Here is a 12,076-nt window from a genome sequence, read left to right as displayed (position 1 = left end):
AGAAGATGAAGCAGGAAAAAGTCCAAAGGTATGCCACTAGACTAGTCCCAGAACTAAGAGGCATGAGTTACGAGGAAAGGCTGCGGGAAATGCACCTTACGGCACTGGAAGACAGAAGAGTAAGGGGAGACATGATCACAACCTACACAACCCTCAGAGGAATCGACCGGGTAAACAAGGATAAACTATTCAACACTGGTGGGACGCAAACAAGGGGACACAGGTGGAAACTGAGTACCCACATGAGCCACAGAGACGTTAGAAGTAACTTTTTCAGTGTCAGAGTAGTTAACGGATGGAATGCATTAAGCAGTGATGTGGTGGAGGCTGACTCCATACACAGTTTCAAATGTAGATATGATTGAGCCCAGTAGGCTCAGGAATCTGTACACCAGTTGATTGACAGTTGAGAGGTGGGACCAAAGAACCATAGCTCAACCCCCGCATGCACAAATAGGTGAGTACACACACACACACACGCGAACTAGTAGCCAACTGTCTAAATGGAGAGAGTTTATTGGTTGTAATTCTTAAGGTCCTCGTTCGAATCCCGGTTGACGCAAGAGGAAATCGGCAGATATTCTTTAACCTGATTCACCTGTTCACCTAGCACAAATGTATCCATCAATGTAGCCCTTTATTTATCTATTTATAATTGTCAATCCATCAATCTATCTTCCCATAAACCAACAATTTTTCATTATATACATCTATCTTACTATGTATCCGTCCATCTACTCGACTGTTTATCCATCCATCTACTCATCTGTCTTTTCATCCATCAACTCATCTATGGATCCGTCTATCCGTCAATGTATATATTTATCAATCAACGTATCCATCCATATATCTATCTATTACTATTTATATCTATCTCTCTATCTATTTGTATCCGACGATCCTACTAACTCATTTTCCATTAATCTATCCATTTATCATTCTACTTATCTATCAATCTATTTATTCATCTACTTCTCTTTCCATCTATCCATCTACTCATCTATCTAACCATTAATCTATCTACATACTCCCCACTCCGTCTCCTATCGTTTTCCCAAACTCCCTCCTCCCGTACCGGCTCCTTCTTTTTTCCACCCTCCCGTAACCCTGCTCATCCTCCCTCCTTCTGCCCTTCCCATACCCGCCCCTATTCCATCCCGCCCTTCCCATCGTCTTAACTCTCGGGGCAGTTCTTTACCTTCGTTCTCACTCCTTCCGCCGTTTCTCACTCTCGCCCTCCTTACTGTCTTCCTTCCCTCCCTCCCTCCCGCTGCTAGTCCTTCCCTTCTTACCCTTCCCGTAGTCCTCCCTCCCAGCACCAGTCCTTTCATCGTCCTCTTACCTCCCCCAGTACCTCCTTCACTCCCTCTTCATCCCTCTTTCACCTCACCTACACCTCTTCTCCTGTTCTCCCTCTTTATACCACCTCTAAATCTCCCGCCCCCCCCACCGGCTTTGTACCTCTTCCCTCTTACAAAAATTAGGATCAATAGGACCAAAATTAAACTACTTTATGTGTTTAATTTAAGGAAATCATTTTTTCTGATTACGAAAAAGTCTTCAACCATCTCCAGTAATAATTCACAATTAACCTTAATTGAATCAACAGGGAGAGAGGGGGGAGGGGTGAGAATAAATAATAATTATTCCAAAATACTTTAACTAATGTCTACACCTACCATCCTATGTCCGTTCCCTACCTCAGACCATTTCCCCTCTAATTTGGTAAAAATAAGCCTTAATAATATAATAATAAATATATTCAAAAAAATCTGTGGATAGCTACAGCCTCCAGCATATATATATATATATATATATATATATATATATATATATATATATATATATATATATATATATATATATATATATATATATATATATATATATATATATATATATATATATAAGCCCATAAGCAATCCAGTTGGGATCGCCCCATTGCCGACAAAGTAGCTCCAACATTACTGTAAGCTGCGACAACACCACATGATACTGCCCGACTTAGAGCTGTAGCAGCTCCCCATGCAGAGGACTTGCTATTAGCAACCCCCAATATCAGCTACTAGCACTCGAATATTCAGCTACTAGCTTTCTCTCTCTGGCTGTGGCTCTCCGCCTCACTGCCCGAATCCACACCGAATACAGGGGTTTTGGTGGCGAGGCAGTGGCCGACAGGTACGGACGACATGGCCTTCTCTGCCAAAGGACAGGAGGATGGCATGCAAGACACTGCGATGTTAACGACATTATAAAGAGAAGCCTTATCACGGAAGGTTGTCCAGCAGAGAGAGAGTCCCGTTCCGTATTGCCCCGCAACTCTGATGAGCCTGTTGGTCGCCCAGATGGGATCACGGTGAACCCCTGGAAGAATGGTAGACAGTTATTGTGGGACTACACTTGCGTTTCAACTTTAGGCAACACCTATGTTAACTTCAGTGCTGCTCAGGCAGGAGGTGCTGCCAATCACTGGGAAGCAGCCAAGTCACATAAAAACGGAGACCTTGATCACTACTACAATTTTGTCCCCATTGCCTCAGAGACACTTGGTGCCTGGGGTAAAAGTGCTGCAAGTTTTTTGAAGGAGCTGGGGTCGAAGCTAATTGAAACAACTAGAGACCCTACAGCCGTCAGTTTTCTCTTTCAGCGCCTTAGTGTGGAGATCCAGAGAGGAATGGCTCACAGCATCCATGCTTCCTGCCCGCAATCCAAGGAGCTGGATGAGTTTGGGGGTTGTAATATAAATATTATGATTAAATTGTATTTATTTTTCGTTTCGTTGCCTTATTTATCATTAATTTTTAAATTTTCGGTATAAAAATTTATTTTTGTGTCTATGGATGTCTGTCTGTGTGTTTGTTTGAGTGTCCCTGTGAGTGTTTGGGGGAGTGTTTGTCCGGTTATACCTGTGGGTCCACGAGGCCATCTGTGTCCCCTCAGATGGTCTCCCTTATCACAGTTTTTGTGTATAGATGTGTGTCTGTGTGAGTGTTCGGGTGAGTGTGTGTCCGGTTATACCTGTGAGTCCACGAGGCCATCTGTGTCCCCTCAGATGGTCTTCTTTATCACAGTTTGTGTCTATGGATGCAGGCGATGAGTCACAATAACGCGGCTAAAGTATGTTGACCAGACCACACACTAGAAGGTGAAGGAACGACGACGTTTCGGTAAGTCCTTGACCATTCTCAAGTCGACTGAGAATGTGTCTATGAATGTGTGTCTGGGTGAGTGTCCCTGTGAGTGTCCGGGTGAGTGTGTGTGTTCGGGTATACCTGTGGGTCCACGAGGCAATCTGTGTTCCCTCAGATGGTCTTCCTTATTACAGTTTGTGTCTATGGATGTGTGTCTGAGTGAGTGTCCCTGTGAGTGTCCTGGTGAGTGTGTGTGTGTGTGTGTGTGTGTGTATGTGTGTGGTGTGTGTGTGTGTGTGAGTGTCCGGGTTTATGTGTAGTTTGGTTTCTGGAACCATTTGTGTCCCTCCCTTCAACTCTTTTCCCTTATTCCCACCGTGGGTTCGAATCCCAGGTGATTAGACCTGCCCTAGGTCAATGGATCCAAGGTATCCGTCCGTGGTCCCAACGGATTTCACCTCTTCCCTACTTTACTAGGAGTCAGGCTAATTCCAGCTATCCAGAGAACCTTTCGATACAGAGGCAGCTACAGGAGGGGACCACATAAATTAGTGCCCTGTAGTTACGTAACCGTTCCGACAGGCTCGATCGCAATCTATCCAGATGAGAACACGTTCTCATCCGACTAGACCACGCTGGAGTCGCTGTTTGTCTCAAATTTGGACCCTTTATTTATAGTTAGTATTTTTGGTGTATTAATTGATGTGTATTAATTTGTTAATGACTTAGGTAGAGTGATTTGGGGGGAGAGAGGGGGGGTTGGCGTGTGTAGTGTATTATACGAGATCGTGCTTGGGTTAGTATTCACCATCAACTATTACTAACTTGTAACTAACACAAATTTTTCCACACACTCCGGACCAAAGAGCCAGAGCTCAACCCCCGCAAGTACAACTAGGTGAGACACACACACACACACACACACAGAGGAAGCAGCCCATAACAGCTGTTTAAATCCCTGGTACCTATTTACTGCTAGGTAACAGGAACAACAGGGTGAAAGAAACTGCCCAGTTTCGTTTCTGCCATCACCGGAGGATCGAACACGGACGCTAGGATTACGAGTTGAGAGCGCTGTCTACTCAGCTGTCAGGCCCCGTAGTGCGTGTACTCGTCAAAAACATAATTTGGGAGAGGTTAGGGGAAAGGAATGATGCTTCCTGGGTTGGGGAATTGGTGTGGGGTTAGTCACTCGGTGGCCTTGGACCTGTGGGGGAGGGGGCCGAGGGGGTTGCCAGTTATGAATTTAATGATTGAATTTGTTAAGATAGGGTATTTATGTAAAAGACGCTGTGAAGAGATAGTAACAAAAGTGTTCCTGACTGCTGTAAGGTAGTGAGTAACTGTCTTGTATGTTAGAAAAATGAATGCTTACTAGACAATTACTTTTTCTTTGAAAACATTTTTTTGGAAAATAAATACAAGTTATTTTGTAAACAAAATATGATTATTTTCCTTTAATAAACACACATGAGCACAAATGGTCCTCGGGAGTCAGAGAGATTGAGAATGAACAGCAAAATAGTAACAAAAAATGAGACGATGATGGGATACTATTTAATTCAAACATAAACCTGTTAAGTATGTAAATTACAGTACCACTAAACACGCGTACACGTACATATGTCAATCAATTTACATAAATAAACATTCACTAATATGTTCCTTTAACAATGGACAGATAGATAATTACCATACACGTGTCAGTCCAATTGCAGGTACACATAGACACACATAGCTGCACTTGTCTGTCGCTCCTGACAATAGTAAACATGTAACAAAAAATGTGACAATGATGGGACACTATGTCATTCAAACGTACACACGCTAACATTATAAATTACAGTAACACTAAACGACGTATATATGTCATTCAATTTACATAAAAAAAACATTCACTAATATGTTCCTTTTACAATTAACACACAGATAATTACCGTACACATGTCAGTCCAATTGCAGGTACACATAAACACACATAGGTGCACTTGTCTGTCGCTCCTGACAATAGTATACATAGGTATACACACAAAACAGTCCTTTATCAACTAATGTGTGGTGTGTGTGTGTATTTATTCCTTGTATTATTATTTGTGTCTGCAAAATCGAGTTATTAGCTCTTGGACCCCGCCTTTCTAACAAATGTATTTTTCCTCTTTTATATCAACTACATTTATTTCTCACTAACACACACGCATACACACACACACACACAGTGGAAACAGGAGGCCAGACACAGGATACAGAATAGGAGATGAAGAACTTAATGAAACGGACTGAGAGAAAGATCTAGGAGTTGATATCACACCAAACCTGTCTCCTGAAGCATACATAAAAAGAATAACGTCTGCGGCATATGCGAGACTGCCTAACATCAGAACAGCCTTCAGGAATCTGTGTAAGGAATCATTCAGAATCTTGTACACCACATATGTAAGACCAATCCTGGAGTATGCGGCCCCAGCATGGAGTCCGTATCTTGTCAAGCAGAAGATGAAGCAGGAAAAAGTCCAAAGGTATGCCACTAGACTAGTCCCAGAACTAAGAGGCATGAGTTACGAGGAAAGGCTGCGGGAAATGCACCTTACGGCACTGGAAGACAGAAGAGTAAGGGGAGACATGATCACAACCTACACAACCCTCAGAGGAATCGACCGGGTAAACAAGGATAAACTATTCAACACTGGTGGGACGCAAACAAGGGGACACAGGTGGAAACTGAGTACCCACATGAGCCACAGAGACGTTAGAAGTAACTTTTTCAGTGTCAGAGTAGTTAACGGATGGAATGCATTAAGCAGTGATGTGGTGGAGGCTGACTCCATACACAGTTTCAAATGTAGATATGATTGAGCCCAGTAGGCTCAGGAATCTGTACACCAGTTGATTGACAGTTGAGAGGTGGGACCAAAGAACCATAGCTCAACCCCCGCATGCACAAATAGGTGAGTACACACACACACACACGCGAACTAGTAGCCAACTGTCTAAATGGAGAGAGTTTATTGGTTGTAATTCTTAAGGTCCTCGTTCGAATCCCGGTTGACGCAAGAGGAAATCGGCAGATATTCTTTAACCTGATTCACCTGTTCACCTAGCACAAATGTATCCATCAATGTAGCCCTTTATTTATCTATTTATATTGTCAATCCATCAATCTATCTTCCCATAAACCAACAATTTTTATTATATACATCTATCTTACTATGTATCCGTCCATCTACTCGACTGTTTATCCATCCATCTACTCATCTGTCTTTTCATCCATCAACTCATCTATGGATCCGTCTATCCGTCAATGTATATATTTATCAATCAACGTATCCATCCATATATCTATCTATTACTATTTATATCTATCTCTCTATCTATTTGTATCCGACGATCCTACTAACTCATTTTCCATTAATCTATCCATTTATCATTCTACTTATCTATCAATCTATTTATTCATCTACTTCTCTTTCCATCTATCCATCTACTCATCTATCTAACCATTAATCTATCTACATACTCCCCACTCCGTCTCCTATCGTTTTCCCAAACTCCCTACTCCCGTACCGGCTCCTTCTTTTTTCCACCCTCCCGTAACCCTGCTCATCCTCCCTCCTTCTGCCCTTCCCATACCCGCCCCTATTCCATCCCGCCCTTCCCATCGTCTTAACTCTCGGGGCAGTTCTTTACCTTCGTTCTCACTCCTTCCGCCGTTTCTCACTCTCGCCCTCCTTACTGTCTTCCTTCCCTCCCTCCCTCCCGCTGCTAGTCCTTCCCTTCTTACCCTTCCCGTAGTCCTCCCTCCCAGCACCAGTCCTTCTCATCGTCCTCTTACCTCCCCCAGTACCTCCTTCACTCCCTCTTCATCCCTCTTTCACCTCACCTACACCTCTTCTCCTGTTCTCCCTCTTTATACCACCTCTAAATCTCCCGCCCCCCCCCCACCGGCTTTGTACCTCTTCCCTCTTACAAAAATTAGGATCAATAGGACCAAAATTAAACTACTTTATGTGTTTAATTTAAGGAAATCATTTTTTCTGATTACGAAAAAGTCTTCAACCATCTCCAGTAATAATTCACAATTAACCTTAATTGAATCAACAGGGAGAGAGGGGGGGAGGGGTGAGAAATAATAATTATTCCAAAATACTTTAACTAATGTCTACACCTACCATCCTATGTCCGTTCCCTACCTCAGACCATTTCCCCTCTAATTTGGTAAAAATAAGCCTTAATAATATAATAATAAATATATTCAAAAAAATCTGTGGATAGCTACAGCCTCCAGCTCCCCATGCAGAGGACTTGCTATTAGCAACCCCCAATATCAGCTACTAGCACTCGTCTCACCACAGGCCCTCTGAATGGCTGTGGCTCTCCGCCTCACTGCCCGAATCCACACCGAATACAGGGGTTTTGGTGGCGAGGCAGTGGCCGACAGGTACGGACGACATGGCCTTCTCTGCCAAAGGACAGGAGGATGGCATGCAAGACACTGCGATGTTAACGACATTATAAAGAGAAGCCTTATCACGGAAGGTTGTCCAGCAGAGAGAGAGTCCCGTTCCGTATTGCCCCGCAACTCTGATGAGCCTGTTGGTCGCCCAGATGGGATCACGGTGAACCCCTGGAAGAATGGTAGACAGTTATTGTGGGACTACACTTGCGTTTCAACTTTAGGCAACACCTATGTTAACTTCAGTGCTGCTCAGGCAGGAGGTGCTGCCAATCACTGGGAAGCAGCCAAGTCACATAAAAACGGAGACCTTGATCACTACTACAATTTTGTCCCCATTGCCTCAGAGACACTTGGTGCCTGGGGTAAAAGTGCTGCAAGTTTTTTGAAGGAGCTGGGGTCGAAGCTAATTGAAACAACTAGAGACCCTACAGCCGTCAGTTTTCTCTTTCAGCGCCTTAGTGTGGAGATCCAGAGAGGAATGGCTCACAGCATCCATGCTTCCTGCCCGCAATCCAAGGAGCTGGATGAGTTTGGGGGTTGTAATATAAATATTATGATTAAATTGTATTTATTTTTTCGTTTCGTTGCCTTATTTATCATTAATTTTTAAATTTTCGGTATAAAAATTTATTTTTGTGTCTATGGATGTCTGTCTGTGTGTTTGTTTGAGTGTCCCTGTGAGTGTTTGGGGGAGTGTTTGTCCGGTTATACCTGTGGGTCCACGAGGCCATCTGTGTCCCCTCAGATGGTCTCCCTTATCACAGTTTTTGTGTATAGATGTGTGTCTGTGTGAGTGTTCGGGTGAGTGTGTGTCCGGTTATACCTGTGAGTCCACGAGGCCATCTGTGTCCCCTCAGATGGTCTTCTTTATCACAGTTTGTGTCTATGGATGCAGGCGATGAGTCACAATAACGCGGCTAAAGTATGTTGACCAGACCACACACTAGAAGGTGAAGGAACGACGACGTTTCGGTAAGTCCTTGACCATTCTCAAGTCGACTGAGAATGTGTCTATGAATGTGTGTCTGGGTGAGTGTCCCTGTGAGTGTCCGGGTGAGTGTGTGTGTTCGGGTATACCTGTGGGTCCACGAGGCAATCTGTGTTCCCTCAGATGGTCTTCCTTATTACAGTTTGTGTCTATGGATGTGTGTCTGAGTGAGTGTCCCTGTGAGTGTCCTGGTGAGTGTGTGTGTGTGTGTGTGTGTGTGTGTATGTGTGTGTGTGTGTGTGTGAGTGTCCGGGTTTATGTGTAGTTTGGTTTCTGGAACCATTTGTGTCCCTCCCTTCAACTCTTTTCCCTTATTCCCACCGTGGGTTCGAATCCCAGGTGATTAGACCTGCCCTAGGTCAATGGATCCAAGGTATCCGTCCGTGGTCCCAACGGATTTCACCTCTTCCCTACTTTACTAGGAGTCAGGCTAATTCCAGCTATCCAGAGAACCTTTCGATACAGAGGCAGCTACAGGAGGGGACCACATAAATTAGTGCCCTGTAGTTACGTAACCGTTCCGACAGGCTCGATCGCAATCTATCCAGATGAGAACACGTTCTCATCCGACTAGACCACGCTGGAGTCGCTGTTTGTCTCAAATTTGGACCCTTTATTTATAGTTAGTATTTTTGGTGTATTAATTGATGTGTATTAATTTGTTAATGACTTAGGTAGAGTGATTTGGGGGGAGAGAGGGGGGGTTGGCGTGTGTAGTGTATTATACGAGATCGTGCTTGGGTTAGTATTCACCATCAACTATTACTAACTTGTAACTAACACAAATTTTTCCACACACTCCGGACCAAAGAGCCAGAGCTCAACCCCCGCAAGTACAACTAGGTGAGTACACACACACACACACACACACACACACACAGAGGAAGCAGCCCATAACAGCTGTTTAAATCCCTGGTACCTATTTACTGCTAGGTAACAGGAACAACAGGGTGAAAGAAACTGCCCAGTTTCGTTTCTGCCATCACCGGAGGATCGAACACGGACGCTAGGATTACGAGTTGAGAGCGCTGTCTACTCAGCTGTCAGGCCCCGTAGTGCGTGTACTCGTCAAAAACATAATTTGGGAGAGGTTAGGGGAAAGGAATGATGCTTCCTGGGTTGGGGAATTGGTGTGGGGTTAGTCACTCGGTGGCCTTGGACCTGTGGGGGAGGGGGCCGAGGGGGTTGCCAGTTATGAATTTAATGATTGAATTTGTTAAGATAGGGTATTTATGTAAAAGACGCTGTGAAGAGATAGTAACAAAAGTGTTCCTGACTGCTGTAAGGTAGTGAGTAACTGTCTTGTATGTTAGAAAAATGAATGCTTACTAGACAATTACTTTTTCTTTGAAAACATTTTTTTGGAAAATAAATACAAGTTATTTTGTAAACAAAATATGATTATTTTCCTTTAATAAACACACATGAGCACAAATGGTCCTCGGGAGTCAGAGAGATTGAGAATGAACAGCAAAATAGTAACAAAAAATGAGACGATGATGGGATACTATTTAATTCAAACATAAACCTGTTAAGTATGTAAATTACAGTACCACTAAACACGCGTACACGTACATATGTCAATCAATTTACATAAATAAACATTCACTAATATGTTCCTTTAACAATGGACAGATAGATAATTACCATACACGTGTCAGTCCAATTGCAGGTACACATAGACACACATAGCTGCACTTGTCTGTCGCTCCTGACAATAGTAAACATGTAACAAAAAATGTGACAATGATGGGACACTATGTCATTCAAACGTACACACGCTAACATTATAAATTACAGTAACACTAAACACGCGTACATGTATATATGTCATTCAATTTACATAAAAAAAACATTCACTAATATGTTCCTTTTACAATTAACACACAGATAATTACCGTACACATGTCAGTCCAATTGCAGGTACACATAAACACACATAGTGCACTTGTCTGTCGCTCCTGACAATAGTATACATAGGTATACACACAAAACAGTCCTTTATCAACTAATGTGTGTGTGTGTGTGTATTTATTCCTTGTATTTATTATTTGTGTCTGCAAAATCGAGTTATTAGCTCTTGGACCCCGCCTTTCTAACAAATGTATTTTTCCTCTTTTATATCAACTACATTTATTTCTCACTAACACACACGCATACACACACACACACAGTGGAAACAGGAGGCCAGACACAGGATACAGAATAGGAGATGAAGAACTTAATGAAACGGACTGAGAGAAAGATCTAGGAGTTGATATCACACCAAACCTGTCTCCTGAAGCATACATAAAAAGAATAACGTCTGCGGCATATGCGAGACTGCCTAACATCAGAACAGCCTTCAGGAATCTGTGTAAGGAATCATTCAGAATCTTGTACACCACATATGTAAGACCAATCCTGGAGTATGCGGCCCCAGCATGGAGTCCGTATCTTGTCAAGCAGAAGATGAAGCAGGAAAAAGTCCAAAGGTATGCCACTAGACTAGTCCCAGAACTAAGAGGCATGAGTTACGAGGAAAGGCTGCGGGAAATGCACCTTACGGCACTGGAAGACAGAAGAGTAAGGGGAGACATGATCACAACCTACACAACCCTCAGAGGAATCGACCGGGTAAACAAGGATAAACTATTCAACACTGGTGGGACGCAAACAAGGGGACACAGGTGGAAACTGAGTACCCACATGAGCCACAGAGACGTTAGAAGTAACTTTTTCAGTGTCAGAGTAGTTAACGGATGGAATGCATTAAGCAGTGATGTGGTGGAGGCTGACTCCATACACAGTTTCAAATGTAGATATGATTGAGCCCAGTAGGCTCAGGAATCTGTACACCAGTTGATTGACAGTTGAGAGGTGGGACCAAAGAACCATAGCTCAACCCCCGCATGCACAAATAGGTGAGTACACACACACACACACGCGAACTAGTAGCCAACTGTCTAAATGGAGAGAGTTTATTGGTTGTAATTCTTAAGGTCCTCGTTCGAATCCCGGTTGACGCAAGAGGAAATCGGCAGATATTCTTTAACCTGATTCACCTGTTCACCTAGCACAAATGTATCCATCAATGTAGCCCTTTATTTATCTATTTATAATTGTCAATCCATCAATCTATCTTCCCATAAACCAACAATTTTTCATTATATACATCTATCTTACTATGTATCCGTCCATCTACTCGACTGTTTATCCATCCATCTACTCATCTGTCTTTTCATCCATCAACTCATCTATGGATCCGTCTATCCGTCAATGTATATATTTATCAATCAACGTATCCATCCATATATCTATCTATTACTATTTATATCTATCTCTCTATCTATTTGTATCCGACGATCCTACTAACTCATTTTCCATTAATCTATCCATTTATCATTCTACTTATCTATCAATCTATTTATTCATCTACTTCTCTTTCCATCTATCCATCTACTCATCTATCTAACCATTAATCTATATACTACATACTCCCAAACTCCGTCTCCTATCGTTTTT

This window comes from Procambarus clarkii, unplaced genomic scaffold (genome assembly GCF_040958095.1).
Source record: "Procambarus clarkii isolate CNS0578487 unplaced genomic scaffold, FALCON_Pclarkii_2.0 HiC_scaffold_115, whole genome shotgun sequence".
NCBI lineage: Eukaryota > Metazoa > Arthropoda > Malacostraca > Decapoda > Cambaridae > Procambarus > Procambarus clarkii.
Note: the sequence above shows the minus strand (reverse complement) of the source record.